The sequence below is a fragment of the Microcebus murinus genome, chromosome 1 (assembly GCF_040939455.1).
Source record: "Microcebus murinus isolate Inina chromosome 1, M.murinus_Inina_mat1.0, whole genome shotgun sequence".
Taxonomy (NCBI): domain Eukaryota; kingdom Metazoa; phylum Chordata; class Mammalia; order Primates; family Cheirogaleidae; genus Microcebus; species Microcebus murinus.
In genome coordinates this window covers 138,839,171-138,856,399 of record NC_134104.1, presented here as the reverse complement: position 1 = coordinate 138,856,399, position 17,229 = coordinate 138,839,171, and the positions used below count along the sequence as shown (strand labels likewise).

At 38.2% G+C, this 17,229-nt stretch overlaps 1 pseudogene; it reads right to left on the bottom strand.

The window, feature by feature from the left end:
* Positions 1-1,983: 1,983 nt before the first annotated feature.
* Positions 1,984-2,112, bottom strand: LOC142874856 (uncharacterized; annotated as a pseudogene).
* Between the last annotated feature and the right edge of the window lie 15,117 nt (positions 2,113-17,229).

The window sequence follows — 17,229 nt, the reverse complement described above, 5'->3', positions numbered from 1 at the left end:
ATGTTATCACTATTTTTTAAAAAAATAGCATTTGTAATAATAACGCGATTGCAGTTTAATTTACTAAACACTAGGGGCTTTTAAAAATAGATCATCTCTGATCTTCATCAACTCTACAGGCAGATATTATCATCATCTTCACTTTAGAGATAAACAGTTCATAGATGGGCCACATCTACATCACAGTTTAGCAGTGCATCAATGGGGTTTGAGTATCAATGCAGGACTGTCTGACTTTAAAGCCTGTGCCTGTCGGATAGCACCCTGCTCTAAGTTTTTGGTGGCTACTCCATCCCAGGTCCAGCCATCTGGTATTTTCTAGAATATCTGCTATCTTGAGCACCCTGCTAACTTCAATGAAGAACATTTAACTAGACCACACAGAACTTACCCTAAAAGATCATATCATCTATGTGGAGAGGGGAGGAAAAACATAGATATAAATAAATCACAGTTACAAATACAAGACCATGCACACTAATTGACCTAGGACAATGCTGAATTTTTTCTGTTATCTAAAAATAATTAATAATAGCAGTCCTTTTCATTCTCACAATGCCCTGGTTTGAATAGTAAACTATATGGTTATTGTAGCAGATGCTGGCAGGTCCCAGCCTTATTCTCTTGCTTTTACCATGTCGATCTTCTCCGTTTAATTGCTTCCAGCACACCTGTATTTCTTTAATTTAAGGCTTTCTCCTGCCACTGGAGCTTGCTTTGCTAATAGAACAGAAGTGCAGGGGGAGTTAATGACACCTGGGAGAAGCCCTCTGGCAATGACTGATGATATTTGGTCTATCAGCACTCCAACTCTCTCACCCCTTGGGTGGGATGATTGGAATGTGTTTCCTATACTGGCTCCCCTGTTCCCCACAGGATTGTGTTCTAGTTGTCCACAGTGGTGACTGGCTTGATAATGTACCTTTTATTGGCTGCCTTTCCTCTCTTGTCCTTCTTCTCCACTCTCCTATCATGTTTTCCTATAACTTCTAAATAATGTATTTGCATTCAGATAATTTGTCTGAGCCTTTCCTTTTGTCGATAATCCAAACTGAAACAGCTCTCTTATCTATAGAAAAGTTGAGGACTGCCTGATCTGGTTTATAGTGCAACATTCGTGGGTGTAGTGAGACTTGAACTTGACCTTGGCATTTGGGTATGATTTAGGTAACAGTGTGGGTAAAGGTGGCCAGGTGTGCAAGGGAGGCAGATGGTGGAAAAAGGTACAGCCTGGGGATGGACATTGGTTCTGGGAGATGAGAACCGACTGTAAAGCAGAAAACAGCTTAGGCCAATGAGGACTGGAGAGGGCTCACAGGTGTTTGAGCAGGGGAGTGAAATGTTGGACACACTATTTTTAGGAAGCCTTGTCTGGCAGTGGGCAGGCAGACTGGATGAGGAAAGAGAGAGAGCTGACTCAGAGAATCCAGTGGGGGAAATGTGGATGTTATCTAAATAGGAGGAGATGAAGGCTGAGCCCAAAGTGGAGAAAAAATGCAGTGAGGAAGAGTGGTTATGAGTCACTATAAAAGCGAATCCATTGTATTAATATTTAGTGGGTGACTCAAGGATGAAGGACAGAGATGAGTCAATCATGGCGGCTCCATCTTCCCACAACCCCACTGCGACTCAAGCTGTGAACAGCATGGATGGCAGGCTGATGTGTCTAAGAGGAATGATCTCAAATGCCAAAGTGCATTCGGTGTCTTGCTGCCTTTGCTTTCCCTTCCAAAGCCACCCCAGCGCCTGTTGAAGGATGGCTACTCTCTAGAGTGAACTTTTCTTTAATGAAATGAAACGGTGGTTAAGAACTAAAGGCATTGGCCTCAGACTGGGCAGGGTTCAAATCTTAGCACTGTTTCCTAGGTGTGTGGCCTTGAGCAAGCTTAGTAATGTCCTGAGCTCTAGTTTCCTTATCTTTTCAACGTGGATATAGTTAATTGTTTTTGTTTTTTTTTTTTAAAGTGGTGCTTTAAGGACTTAATGAGATGATACACGTAAACATTGTCATAGTATGTGGCACCCCTATAAGGGCTCATAGAATGATGCCAATTATTATCAAACTAAGAACAGATACTACACTTGCTCTTAGCCAAAAGGCTGAGAAGTGAGCTGCCAGTTATTAGCAAGGTGGAGTGAACTGTCTCCCCAAGTCTCACAGTAGCTGTAAGAAAAGAAGACTATCAAAGTATATATATATAAAAAAATCTATATCTCTAGGTAGATATAGCTAGCTAGATATCTGTATCTATCTCTGTCTCAATCCAAGGCCCAGAAAAAGATAATACTGTTCTGCATTCTGCAGGAAGCTCAGCATCAAGACTGAGGATGAAGGAATAAAGTCTTCTCAGCTCCAGACAATTTTTTTTTTCATCTCTAGATAGCTACAATATTGGGGACTTTCTATTCTATTCTTTGTGCCAGAGATCATATCCCATTTCACGGATGGCTTTAGGTCAATAAATAGGTCTATTTTTTGCTCATCAAAAGCTCCCAGACACAATTCATTTCAAACAAAAGTCACCACCCATCATCCTCCTTTTCACGCTCCTTACCATGAAAATGGTCCTGGGAACACAGAGCTCCCGCCCCAGCCCAGGCACACAGTGGGGAGGATGGCCTGTGCCTTCCATCAGGCAGGCCTGAGCTAAGTGGCACAATTGTGTTGCAGGGAGCGATGGCAAAGGGGATGTACCCCGCCCCCTTTTATTCTCTTCTGAAGTCAGCTGGCAGATTCAAAACAGAGCATTTCAGAGTGTGGTTATTTAGCTTGAAAAGGCCTCTGAATTGACTAGGATGTCCCACGTGGCACTTTCTTGAACTTTCTGGGTGTGCCTGAGGCTTTCTTGTAATCCAGAGAATGATGCTGAGGGAAGCCCAGCTTGCAGTCCTCTCTCTTATCCTCAGACCTGGAATGGCAGCATTTCCCACAGGCCCTGCATGTGCTCAGGGGGGTTTCCAGAGAGCGGAACATTTGCAGACAAATCCACGGTTTTCCTCAGGCCCATCAGAGATGGCTGCCATGCTGCGACTTCTCAGCTCGACCTCCTGGGACTGAAGTCTTCCACAGGACTTCATGATTTCTGATACTTAACAGAAATCCCCAAATGCAGGAAAGGCCTTTCTCAAATCTCAGCATCAAGATGGCAAAACCCTGAAAGGACTGCTCGTCTCTACTTTCAGGGACTTAGTCCCTCAGCTGAGCAGGGGGATAACAGATTTCAGTAATCCACCACATTTAGCTTCTTTGGAACGAGATTCCATATTCTCAGAGCAATGCTGCAGCCTGGATGAGGCTTTGGGGGGAGGAAGGGAAGTTTGGAGAGGATGAGATACACATCTTTTAATAAAGGTCAAAACATTAAGTTGCAAAAGACAAAAATCATTTGATTTCAGTCAGGCGCCAGCATTGGATAATTATAGAATGGAGTGATTTGAGGATTAGGTTTCCTTCTTTAGAAAATTACTGGAAAACTACTGAACACGAAGGGCACATTTAGGTCAGTGTAGCAAGTCACCTTGCACTGGCATTTCCTCTGGGACATTGAGGTTTTGAGGTAACCTGGTGTAGCAGATGCTCGTGGTGGACATTCCCATCCCTATTCTAGTTTGGGGTATCAGCTCCCAGCCTCTGTGGGTGCTGGCAGCTAACAGCTGCCCCTTTCTCCAGAGGAGATCTTTCCTTGGCTGAGGCTGCCATACCCAGAGATATTGGGTAGTTACACCCCCCAGCCCACCTCACCTCCACCAGGCGGCCATGGCCAGTGAAGGACTGCTACTCAGGGCACAAGAGCCCCGTCCCCCTTGCTTCCAAGCAGGACCACTCCAGAGCTCAGCATGGGATCATGGGTGCTAGATTTCACCTAAAACCACATTTTTTTACCTGTTTTTTTCTTTTGCCTTATTATCCTGCTTCCCTCATGCCCCTACAAGTTTCACCTGAGAGCACTTCCTCACTAAATCACACACCCAAGAATCCCTGCCTCAGGCTCTGCTTCTGCGGAATTTAACCTAAGACATCTGGCTTATAAAGGAGGCAGAGGAAGCTGCTTGCTTTCTCCTGAGAGGTGCTGTTCTTTTCTGTTTCTCTCACAATGCCCCCTGAGTCAATTCCAACTCAATTGTGGGCACATGGAGGCTCCTTGTAGAATATAACTCTCCAAGATGCCTAACTGTAATCCTCTTAATTTAAAAAAAAAAAGGTTGACTGCCTATGCCCTTGATTTCAGTTGGACATTTTCATAAAAATGCTTAATCAGTACGGCATAGCATTCTTAGAAGTTGTCTATGAAGAGTGACTCTCCTCCTCCCAACACTCTCACACAATTATCTAACTACTCTAGAAAATTATAATTTTGATTTTCATTTTGTATATTTCATCTTTTTGCCAAAATCATGACTTTGAAACTCTTGAGTTTCCTCTTAGAGCTAATTATCTGTAAGTATATTAAAATGCCCTTTCCTTTCCAAAAAATCTATTCATATAAACATTTCAAAAATGAAAGCTTCTTATTTAATACAAGACTTTTATTCCGAGTGGTTTAATTTAATGTCAGTGGGAGGGAGCTTGAGCACATGAATGGAGAGTGGTGGTAGAAATGGGTGAGAATTCAAGGGGCAGTGGCTTTCTCCTGTATTGTTCACCCCTCTGTATTGTTCTATCTCCCTGTCAGGAGGGAATGTCTTATGATGGATTCCACAGAAGCACACCCTGAGGGAAGAATACATGTGCAAAGGACTTGCTAAGGAAGTATGAGGAGAAACGAGTAAGGAAGTGGGTGAAGCAGGGCAGGGAAAGAGAAGAAGCCAGACAGGGTAGCAGCAACAGGGAAAGCCTCATTGAAATGGGGTCACTGTTTGAAAGCTGCCTGACAGCAGGCCCCAAAGGAGGCCCAAAGTAGGAGTTTGGCTCCCCCATCACCTGGTGGCCAGGTGTCCTCAATGGAGGGCAGGTTCAGTTTGGACATTCAGGGGAGCTCGAGAGTATAAATGACACCTTAGGGCTGTTTCTACAGGAAAGAGGAAACTGAGCTCTTGGTGTCCTTCACCCACCAGTCCTTTGTCAGAGGTCCCACAAGAAGAAAGAGGTGGAAGTCGGTGTTTCTGTTCTTTTTTTTCTGTGTGGGCAAAACAGCTTTTGTTGCCCAAGAGCAGCTGTCTGTAGACCGTCATGGGGGTAGCCTGTTCCAAGCTAAATAGAGCAGAAGCTGGGAGAGGGACACACAGGAATAGGAAAAGGGACCCCACAGGATCTAGGTGGGACCCTGACAGAGTCCATTACAAGGGGTCAAGGGGAGGCAAGTGTGCAGAGGACAGGATATTTGATCCCAGTAGATCTGAACTTGACACATTCAAGCCAAAGAATGTGGTCCAGGTTGCACATCAGTCACCACGTTGGCTGCTGCCAGATATCCCTGCCCACCTTGGCGACTGCATGGTGGTGGTGGCCAAGCTCCTACTTTGGGAATCCTTTAGGGCCTATTATCAGGCAGCTTTCAATTAATCAAGTTTCTGTATTGCCAGTTGGGGTAGAACAAATCAAACCCATTTTAGGCACGAATGCTTATAATTGTGGAAGTAAATGTGTCTGAGTTGCTGAAGATTCTGGAAGCTGTGGACTGAAGAAGCAAAACCAGCAAATTATCTGCTAAAGGTGTGTGAGGACCTAATTGTCCATGTGCAGCAGCAAGCAGAAAAGCTGTATAGTACCTGAAGAGTATGCTGGGCCTGTCACCTCCCCCAGATCTCAGTGGAGAGATGCTCAGGGAATCTGTCTGGGACTCCAGGCAGGTGAGCACAGGTTACAGAGTACAGAGTGGCCTTGGCACCATGAAGAGAAAACTGAAAATGAAAGAGGTTGCTGTTGGGTCTTTTTCCTTGTACAAGAATGTTCCCTAAGAAATAAAGCTGAAAACAAGAGTACTCCACATCCTGAAAAGAATTTCTAAGGAGTAATATTTGGAACCTGTCTTAGTCCACTCATGCTGCTATTACAAAATGCTTTAGATTGGGTAATTTGTAAATAATAGACATTTCTTTTTCATGGTTCTGGAGTCTGGCAAGTCCAAGATCAAGGCACTGGCAGATTTGGTGTCTGGTAAGGCTCACTCTCTGCTTCCAAGATGGTGTCTTGTCGCCAAGTCCTCCAGAAGGGACAAACCCTATGTCCTCATATGGCAGAAGGGCAAAAGGGACTAGGGTACTCCTGTCAAACTATTTAATAAGGACACTATTCTCATTTATGAGAGCACTTCCCAAATGTCTGACCTTTTAATATAATCACATTGAGTATTAGGTTCCAACATATGAATTTTGGAGTGACACATACATTCAATCCATAGCAGGACTCAATTAAGTTTGCTAGACTCAGCAAACAAGAATACATGTCTGGTTAAATTTAGATAAACGATACATTATTTGTAGTATAAGTATGTTCTAAATATTGCATGGGATATACTTATATCAAAAAAATTAGTCATAAAAATGAATATCCCATGCAATATTTAGGACATACTTATAAAACAAATAATTTGTTCTTTATCTGAAATTTAAATTTAACTGTAGTCCTGTATTGCATCTGGCAACCCCAGGCTCAACGTTTCTAATCAGAGCTTATCAAGATGCAGCAGAAGCATCTCTACTTCTACCTGGTTACAGCCCAGCCCCACTGTCCCTCCTGTCTATATAATGAGAAGATTGGTATAGGGGGTGATCATTGTCAACAATCTTATGGGAGGAGCACTGTGGGGGTGGGGGAGAGGGAGATTTTTCCTATCCCTCCATGCAGAGGAGGAAAGGAGGTTTGCATTTTCCTATCTAAAGCAAAAAACGTGCAATGTCCTTGAGAGCACGTGTAAGGCTGGAGGTAACTGCTCTGCAAGAAGAGATTTTTATTCTCTGTTTGGGCAGTGACCTTGCTGATTTGCTCCTGTGCCTATTGAACAGGGGGAAAGAGAGCAGGGAGCGGGGATGAGGAGGACAGGGAAGCTGTCTACTCCCACCATTTGGCTTGATAAAGACGAGCCTGGCAGTCAAGGGGATGCTGCTCAAGGTGGCTGAGCTTACACTGGTGCTTTGATGCACTGCCCCAGAGAAATGCTGGTTAGATGAGGGATCCTAGCTGTGGAGGTCATGGCGAGCACACTGGGAGAGTCCAGGGTGCTGGGGGGCTGTGGAAGGGTGGAGATGGAGCTGGATTCCCTACTTCAGGAAACCATGGCATAGGGAGAAACTTCAAGTCTCTCTGAAGACTCGCCCCCCTTTTGTGCTTGTAAGCACTTGGAGGACCAACACTGGATCCTGAGGTCTTGGGGACCAGAGGCGAAGGCCAGAGAAGAAGCCATAGGCAACAAGAAGAGCCAGTGTCTTGTAGCCAAGTAAGTGATGATAGTTCTACTCTCCTTCTCCACTTCTCCTGCTGTCCCTCAACCAGAGAACCTCAGAGAGGTGGTGCCTAGAGAGAGGCAGAGGGTGTGTGCAAAGCAGGCAGACTCCCCTTCCCCTCTCTGTGCCTTCAGCAGCAGGCCTAGTGGGACGGGGGTGTGGAGAGCCTTGAAGTGAACACTAAAGTGAAATTTCAAACTGATCCAGACCAATTTTAATAATGAAAATTGATGAAATAGTTTGGAATTTCCCCCAAGACGTTGTTAAGAGACAGAAACTGTGGATTTGATAAAGTAGGAGTAGGAGTAAAAGCAGAAATGGGAAAATGTAGAACTCTTTTATATCTATACTCTGATGAGAAAAAGTGCCCGATAAACCAATTCTATCTAGCAAAATGGCATGCAAGAAGGGTAGAATTCCTCTAAGGATGTTATGGCTGGAGCTGCCAGACCTGCTGCCCATGGAGGAGATGCGATCTAGCCACCCTTGCCTGCCAACACCGCGTGGTGAGACGGTGAGGTGGAGTGGCACCTCCACCATGCCGGTGATGCCCCACGAGTCCTCCTTACTGAAAATTCATAATTACAGTTGAGCCTAGGCAGGGCAGGGAGACCTCACTCTCAGACAGAGAGTGAATTTGAGAGTGTGGGAATAATGAATGAAAGAATGTAGGTCATTTTTAAATGAAGTTTTGCAAATGGCTTAGTGCAACCAATGAAAGCTTAAGTTGGTGAACTGCACCAGTTGCCATTTAAATCATCTCTCTTTGATATTTTGGAACTATTTCTGCTTATATTTAACATTGATGTGAGTGTATGTATACATAAATACATATACATAAAAATGTTGTAGGTGTGATGGATTCTGCTTTTCTCTTCTAGTTCTGGTTGGATTATTATGAATAAAAGTTTCTCAGTGGAGTCTCTGGCAACAGTTGTGTTGATGCTCTATAAGGCAGAGTTGGACCTGGTTCACATTTCCACGCTTGCATTTGCCCTGTAGGGCTTAGTGTGGTAAGAACTTGCCTATGTCAGTGAAATGTGAAGCCCTGACTCACAGGTTGCTGCTTGGAAGCAGTCATGATGAAGAAAGCCAGACCCATTTTTCCATAGTCGATTCCAGCTGACGATCCTTGCTCTAAGCACTGCTTTCTGCATTCCCTTTCCCACCATGTCAGACACAATGCCTTACTGTTCTTGCTGCAGAAGCTGTCACAAGTATTTTTCCAGCTTGTGAATCCATGATTTTTTATTTTAAATTTTGGATAAAAATATTAAAATTGATCTTGCAAATCAGAGTTACAATAACCAGTCCTTTCCCAGATACCATTATTGCTATAGTCAACATAGGCTATCGCAAGTTTGCAAGCGTGAAGGCAAGAGGCAGTATTTTAAAATCATAGTTGTACTGAGTTGTATTGAATATTGAGGTTGAAAGCAAGGTTAGCAAGATTCTCTTTTTCCTGGCTGGCATTGTTAGGTAGGGTGTTTTTAGGAGAGGATTATTGTTAAATAACCTCTATCTTCCGTAGCTTTGTGACCTGGAGAAAATTACTTAACCTCTTTGTACCTTAGTTGTATCATATTTAATGAGGATAATAATAGTTGGTGTGGAGATTATATGGTCTTTTATATTTCTATATCTAGGTACAGGTATAAGCCCAGACAAAGACACAGATACAAATATCTTAGATCTATTCCTAGGACACGGAAAACTCTCAATAAATGTTACCATTTCTATTACTGCTATTATTGTTATTATTAGTAGCATTAGTTTTCAAAAGAGTAGGAGGGAGTATAGCATAGTAGAAAGAGTACACATAGGTTTTAGAGAAAGTGAGTTCTCAGGCCATGGCTTTGGCATGTCCTATGAGAACTTGGACAAGAGAATGACCTCTCTAAGGCTAAGTTACCACATCACCAAATTCGTACAATCATACCCATGGTGAAGTGTAATCAGTGAGGATATTGAACATTGAATTAGAAAATGTTTACAAAGTGCCTGGCACCTATATATGAGCCCTTCCTCTGTTTTCAGAGGGCCAGCAAAAGACATTGAGTTTGCATTTTTACATCTATTTCTTTGTCCTAACACATTTCACTCCTGTCTTCCCTCATTTTGAGGAGATAAAATACATAATTTTTCTGTACCCAACTTCACCTAATTCTCCTGTGGCAAGATTAATAAGATCAATTGTACTCAAATAATCAGGTTGAAATAACTCATCTTTGTTTTCTAAAACCAGCCGAGTCTCGCCAATTATTTTAGTGAAGATTATGTGCCCAGGTGAACAGGTGAGAGTGATTCTGTTTTTCTTCTCAGGACCTTCCACTGGAATAGCATAGTGTAGGCCAATGCCTCAGTCAACCCCAGATGGTTTGACCTTAGGGCCTTCCCCCACCTTAGGAAACACTTGGGACACCCCAGTGGATAAAAAGGTTAATTCTCTGCTAGAGGAACCCTGGGTAGGCGAAGGGGAATCAGTGATGCTGTACGCTGGCCCTACACTGAAATCACCTGGGGAGCTTTGAAAAATCTTCACGCCCAAGTTCCATCCCAGGGCAATAAAGTCAGAATTGTAAAAAGATATCCAGGTGGTTTTGATTTGCAGCTGAGATGGAGAACAACCATCTTGAGTAACTCAACTCAGACCTTCACTCAGTGGGAAAATGCTTTCATAAATAAATGCCCTTTAACAGAACTTCATAATTATATCTATTTAATGTGCAATAACTCTTCTTGTTTTGTAGATTAACAAGCTATTTTGAAACTCTAATAAATTTCATTGAAGTATTAATTTACATAGAATAAAATGCACCTACTTTAAGTGTGTAGTTCAATGAGTTTTGACAGATATATAATACACTCACGTAACTGCCACCACAATCAAGACATAGAACATTTCTGTCATACCTGAAAGTTCCTTTGTGTCCCTTTGCAGTCAACCTTTGCCCAAACCCAACCTCCTGTCTCAGGAAATCAGTGATCTGTTTCCTGTCACCACAGATTAGTTTTCCTTATAGTAGAACTCCATATAAATGGGATCATACTGTATATATTCTTTTGTGTCTGTCTTCTCTTGCTATTAACCATGTTGTTGTATGTATCAATGGTCTGTTCTTTTTATTGATAAGTTATATTCCATTCTGTGACTATATCACCATTTGTTTATTCATCATCTTTTGATGGACATTTACCCACTTATTTTTAGTACCACTTTTTAAATTATAATTCTCTCCGTACTTTTCCTCTCATAGCTATTTTATAGTAAAAAATGGAGAAGGTAATATTTTACCAGAGCTCAATTTTCTGTAAATTCCTGGATTAGGTCTAAGCAATGTATTTAGACGTAATTGGGAAAATGATCAAATTGCTCTCCTCAATATAAAATAGAGTTACCCAGCCATGCCATCTGTCTCCCTGAGCTTTCAGAGCCATTGGCTTATGTGAAGCTATAGGCATTGTTTGCCCCAGGTTGTTTCATTGATTCTAGGTTGCTATTCATTTCATTATAGTCGAGCTCAGTTATTCACCAAGAATTAAAGTGATTCATTTCATAATCTTTCTTTGGTCTTTTGCACTTAACTTTTGTGCTTATTAATATTACAACAAAAGATTGGACAGGTTCAGCTTTGTAGTTGATTCATAAAGCCCTTAAAACATCTCCAACATGCTAACTACTACCCAGAGGTAGTTTTATAAAGCAGGCTTGTGATATATATACACACACACATGAGTATATTATATATGTATATATGAGAAATATAGTAAATATATACACAGTATATATGAAAATATATATGTAATATATTATGTATATAACTCTATATACATCCTTTTTATTTTATATTAGAAAATATAGACATCACTATGACAATAAAATCTTCTTTTAACATTATTTTTATTGGCTGCATATTAATCTTTTGTGTGTATGTACCATAATTAATTATTCTTCTGTAATTAAACTTTTAGGTTCTACTTTTTTTCCCCAATATAAAAATGCTCCAAAAAACAAATGTGGGCACATTTTTTCTGTATTGCTTTCTTTGTCTCGACTACTCTTTGATTTTTTTAAAAAAGCACATGATACCCTCACCTTGGATTTTCTTTCTTTCCCTCTACAGTGAATAGATGTCTATGCTAGATCACTGATATAAATATTCACTTCTAGGAAGTTTTCTCATGTCTAGGAACTCTGGAGAAAGTCCAGTGGCATTTCAGTACTCTTGGACTTATGTTACAAAGACTTTTGCTGTTCAACTTTCTTAGCAAGCCCTCCATCCTCACACCAAAGCTCATCCATGTTAAGGGTGATATCCTGTATCATAAATTTCAATATGTCCCAGGAGATTCTAGCTTAGGCCATGATAAAATAGAATGTAGAATTGGATGATAGGGAAACTCAATATTCCGGAAAAATTTGCGATGATAGTCAATAACAAGTAATTTTTATTCTATACAATTTCAAACATCTGGTCATTTTGTTTGTAGCAGGGGAATTTATTTTACCCATATTATTTACAAATTAAAAAGACCAGCATTTGTTCTATAGTATTGAACAAACAGGAGATTTAAATCAATGCATAGGATATTCATGTTCCTGCTTATAGCTAGTCATGGGCAGACTTCTCCAATGATAATTAAGTTTATTCCAAAATCTTGTTTGGTTGCTTTCAACATAATTTTCCTGAGGGCCTCAGCAGGTGGAGACAGTCACTGGGTAACAAGCACATTTACATACAATGTTTATGGTCTAGGAAACAGATTCTCAGGCACTGAATGAGGTAAAGTAGCATTCTTTTTCTAATCTGGATTTTGTAGTTTATACTTACATCTTCTCCTTTCCATCACACTCTTTGCTGGTAGGGTCAGTACTGTGAAGATGGAGAGAAATGTGGGGCCAGTGACCAGGTAGCTACTAGAAATGTTTACTTTTTTGGCATGTAATTATTTATAAATGATAGGATATAAGAAGATAAAACATACTTCCCATGTTCACAAAGAACCCCTTGGAAACACAAATTATGAGAAATTCCTGAAAGAAGACTGCTAGAGAAGACAATATCCTGATTCTGTATATGAACTGACATAAGTCCTAGGTTCATCCCCAAAGAGTACCTGGGTGGAAAAGACCCAAAGAAGGACAGCACAGGCTTTGAGAACTGAAAAACAGTATAAGTCCCTGCCCAAATTCCAGATCAGTACCTGAGTGAAACATGAATGAGTCAGACCCAAAGAGTACAATGAAGGTTCTGAAAGCTGAATTGACATTGAAATCGCTATGCACAAAGGATGAGGAACTACCTGCAGTCTGACCCACATTTAGCTGATTACCTGCTGTAAAAATAACAATAACTACAGAGCCCCAATTATCTCCTAAGGATTTTAATAGGGCCCATAATCTCACAACATAATATTCCCATGTCCTAAATAAAATGCAATAAAGAATTATAAATTACCCAACAAAAAGATCCAGGAAGATCAGCCAAATGTTTTAAAAAGACTATGAGATATTAAACATAAAATTACCCAGAAGTTAGAATTATAAAAAACTAAAAATGGTTGTTATTATAATATAATCAAATTCAATGAGGCAAAGGAGAACACTCTTGAAATGAGTGGAAAGATAAACTATCTCAGCACAAAATAAAAAACTATAAAAAAGAAATAAGTATAAATCTAAGAAGTAAAAAATACAATATTTGAAACAAAAATTCACTGACTGAAATCAATAGCAGAGTGGAAATAACAAGTGAGTCAATGAAGTTAAAGATATATCAATAGAAATTATCAAATTTGGACAACAGAGAGATAAAATATTTTAAAACATAAACAGGGCCTCAGGGACCTGTGAGGCAATATCACACGGTCTACTATTCATGTTATTGTAGTCCCAGAAAATTAGGAGAATGAGGTTTTTGCAGAAAAAATATTTGAAGAAATATTAACTGAAAATTTCTTGAATTTGGTGAAAGACATAAATTTACAGTATTAAGAAAGTCAGTTAACCCCAAATAGGAAAAAGTCAAAGAAAACCACCCAGAACCACCTACACTGAATTACTGTAGATTTTTTATCAGAAACCCTGGAGGACAGAAGATAGTAGAACATCATATTTAAAATAATGAAAGAAAAGAGCTATCAACTGATAATTATTAGTATATATCTAGTGGAAATGTCCTTGAAGAACAATGGCAAAATGAAGACATTTTCAAATAAAGAAAAAAGTAAGAAAATTTGTTACTAGTAGAACCACTCTAAAATAAATGCTAAAAGAAACACCTTAAACTGAAAGGAAATGCTACAGAAGGAAATGTGGAATTTCATAAATGAAAGTAGAGCAACAAAAGCAGTATCTGAGGAAGCAGGTTTTTTATTTCTCCTCTAAGTTTTTTATTATAATATATATGGCTATTCATAGCAAGTACTATTGACATCTGTTTGCTTTTCAATGTATTCAGATATGTGTAAAAAGTATAATATTAATATAAAGGAGGGAGTATAAAATGACCTATAGGTTTGTAAGAATTTTCCATTTTCTATTTTATGGAAGTTGTAAAATGTTAACTCTAAATTTATTGTGAAAAAATATGTATGTATATTTAAATCATCAGAATAACTGTAAAGAAATAATTCAAAGAGATATCACCAAAGAGCCAATAAGTCAATCAAAGTTAAATACTAAAATATATTAAAATAATCTAAAGAAAGGTGAGAAGAGAATGACAGAAGGAGTAAAGAGAAGAACAGAGGGAGTAAAAAACAGAGGAAGAGAAACAGAAAAAAAATAATAAAATGTTAGCACTAAATCAAATCACATCAATAATCACATTAAACAAATGGTCTAAACACAGTATCAAGTTTGTTCTATGTCTAGTGTGTTGAGGATTTTTATCATGAAGGAATGCTGGATTTTATCTAATACTTTTCTGTATCTATTAAGATGGTCATATGGTCTTTGATTTTAATTCTGTTTATGGGGTGAATCACATTTATTGATTTAAACATATTGAGCCATCCTTGCATTCCTGAGAAGAATCTCTGTGGATCATGGTGAATTAATTTTGTGATATGCTGTTTAATTCAGTTTGCTAGTATTAAATATATAATATTTTGTTGAGGATTTTTACATCTTTGTTCGTAAGGGATATTGGTTTGTAGTTTTCCTTTTTGGTTGTATACCTTCCTGGCTTTAATATTAGGGTGAGACTGGCTTTGTAGAATGAATGAGGGAGGATTCCCTGCTTCTCAATATTATGGAACAGTTTCAGTAGGATGGGTATCAGCTCTTCTTTGTAGGTCTAATAGAATTTGGCTGTGAATTCATCTGGGCTGGGGCTTTTTTGTTGCTGTTATTAGGAGTGTTTTAATCTCATTACTCATTATTGGTCTATTCAAGATTTCTATATCTTCCTGATTCAAGCTTGGGAGGTTGTGTGTTTACAAAAATGCATCCATTTCCTCTAGGTTTTCCAATTTGTGTGTGTAGAGGTTTTCATAGTAGTCACGAATGATATTTTGCATTACTGTGGCATAAGTTGTAATGTCTTCTTTTTCATTTCTGATTGAGCTTACCTATAACATTAATAGACAGTGATTATTGGATTGGATAAGCAAACAAACAAAAACAATCACACAAGACCTAGCTCTTAATTATCCATGGTACCCTATTTTAAATATAATGATAAAAGTAGGTTAATGGTAAATAATGGAAAATATATACCATGCAAGCACTAACCAAAAGAAAAGTGAAATGGCTGTATGAATATCAAACATCATAGGCTTCACAACAAGAAAATTTCTAGGGATAAAGAGGGACATCACATAGTAATAAAAGGGTAAATTCACTAAAAAGAAATAATATTTACTTGAAAAAAGAGCTTCAAAATATATGAGGCCAAAACCAATGGAATTGAAATGAAAAGTAAACAATTTCACACAAATATATTGAAAGATTACCCTGAAAGACTTACTAGTCTTACAGTTACTAATAGAATGAGTAGACAGAAAATTTGCAATGATATAGAAAACTACAATAATACTATCAACCAACATGAATCAATTGGCATTTATAGAACACTTTACACAACAACAACAAAATTCACATTTTGTTTAAGTGCACATGGAATATTCACCACAGTATATAACATTCTGGGCAGCATAACATTTAAAAGAATGGAGATAATGCAAAGAAGGTTCTCTGAACACACCATGTCTAAACTAGAAATTGATAAGTAAAAGATATATGTAACATTCCTGAATATTTGGAAATTAAACCAAACACTTCTAAATAGCAAATGGGTCAAGGTAAAGTTTCAAGGGAAATTAGAAAATATTTAATAGATAGAATATGATGAAAATGAAATAAAATGTATCAAAATTTGTTTTTGTTTTATTTTGTTTTCAGACTCCCACCCCAACTCTATCAAGGTTTGTGATAAGCTGCTAAAGCAGTGCTTAGAGGGAAATTAATAGTATTAAATGTTTGTATTAGAAAAGAAGAAAAGTCTTAAATTGATAATCTAAGATACCTACTTGGGAAATAAGAAAAAGAAGAGTAAATTAAACACAAAGCCAGCAGAAGGAATAAAATAATAACAGCAGACATCAGTGAAATTGAGCAAGGAAAATAATAGATAAAATCTATGAAACTAAAAGCTGATTCTTTGAAAAGATTAACAAAATTCATACATTTTTAGCTATATAACAAAAAAAGAAGACATAAGCTACCTATATTAAAAACAAAAAAAAATATCACTATAACCCTATAGTTATTAAAAATAAGGGAAAAATAAATAACTCTATGACCAGACATTTAACAACTTAGGTAAAATAGAAATAGTTTTTGAAAGACACCAAAATTTACTCAAGCAAAGATAGATAACTTAAGAAGTCCTGTTTTTATAAAAAACGTTAAGTTTGTAATAAAAAAATCTTTCTAACATATTAAAATCCATGCATAGATGCTTTCATTAGAAAATTCTACCAGATATTTAAAGAGGAAATAATACCATTTCTATCAAATTTCTTCTGGAAACTAGAAAAGCAGCGAATAAAATTCATTTACCTTTATACCACAACCAGATAGATAGATTACAATAAACGAAAACCACAGACCAATATCCCTTGTGAAAATAGACACAAAAATCTTCAATGAAATTTTAGCAAAATGAATTCAGCATCATATACAAAAAGATAATCAATCATGATTAAGTAGGGTTGATCCCAAGAATACAAGTCTTGTTTAACATTAGAAAAGTCAATCAATATCACTCATATTAACAGATTATTGAAGAAAAATCATGTGATCCCATTAATACATTCAGAAAAAACACTTATAAAAATTTAATGTTCATACGTGATAAAATTCTTGGCAGACTAAGAATAGTGGTGAACTTCCTTAGTATGGTAAAGGGCATCTATGAAAAACTTAACAGAAAACATACATGTAATGGCAAATTTCCGAATGCTTTCCCATTATGATCAGTAGCAAAGCAAGGATGTTTGGTCTCATAAGTCTTATTCAGCAACATACTATAAGTCCTAGGCAATGCAATAAAGTGAGTAAAATAAAAAGATATGTAAGTAGAAAAGAATGAAATATTATAAAACTATCTTTTCCACAGATGGCACAATGATCTATTTAGAAAATAAAAGATTCTTCAAAAAAGATTCTAATGCAAATATGTGAGTTTAACAATTTCACAGGATACAAGGTGCATACACAAATATTAAACATATTTTGACATCTAGCAAGGAACAATTGGAAATAAAAGTTTAAAACAATGCTATTTATAATTTAGTCTAATTAAATTTGCACAGACTCTCAATGTTGATAGGTACGAA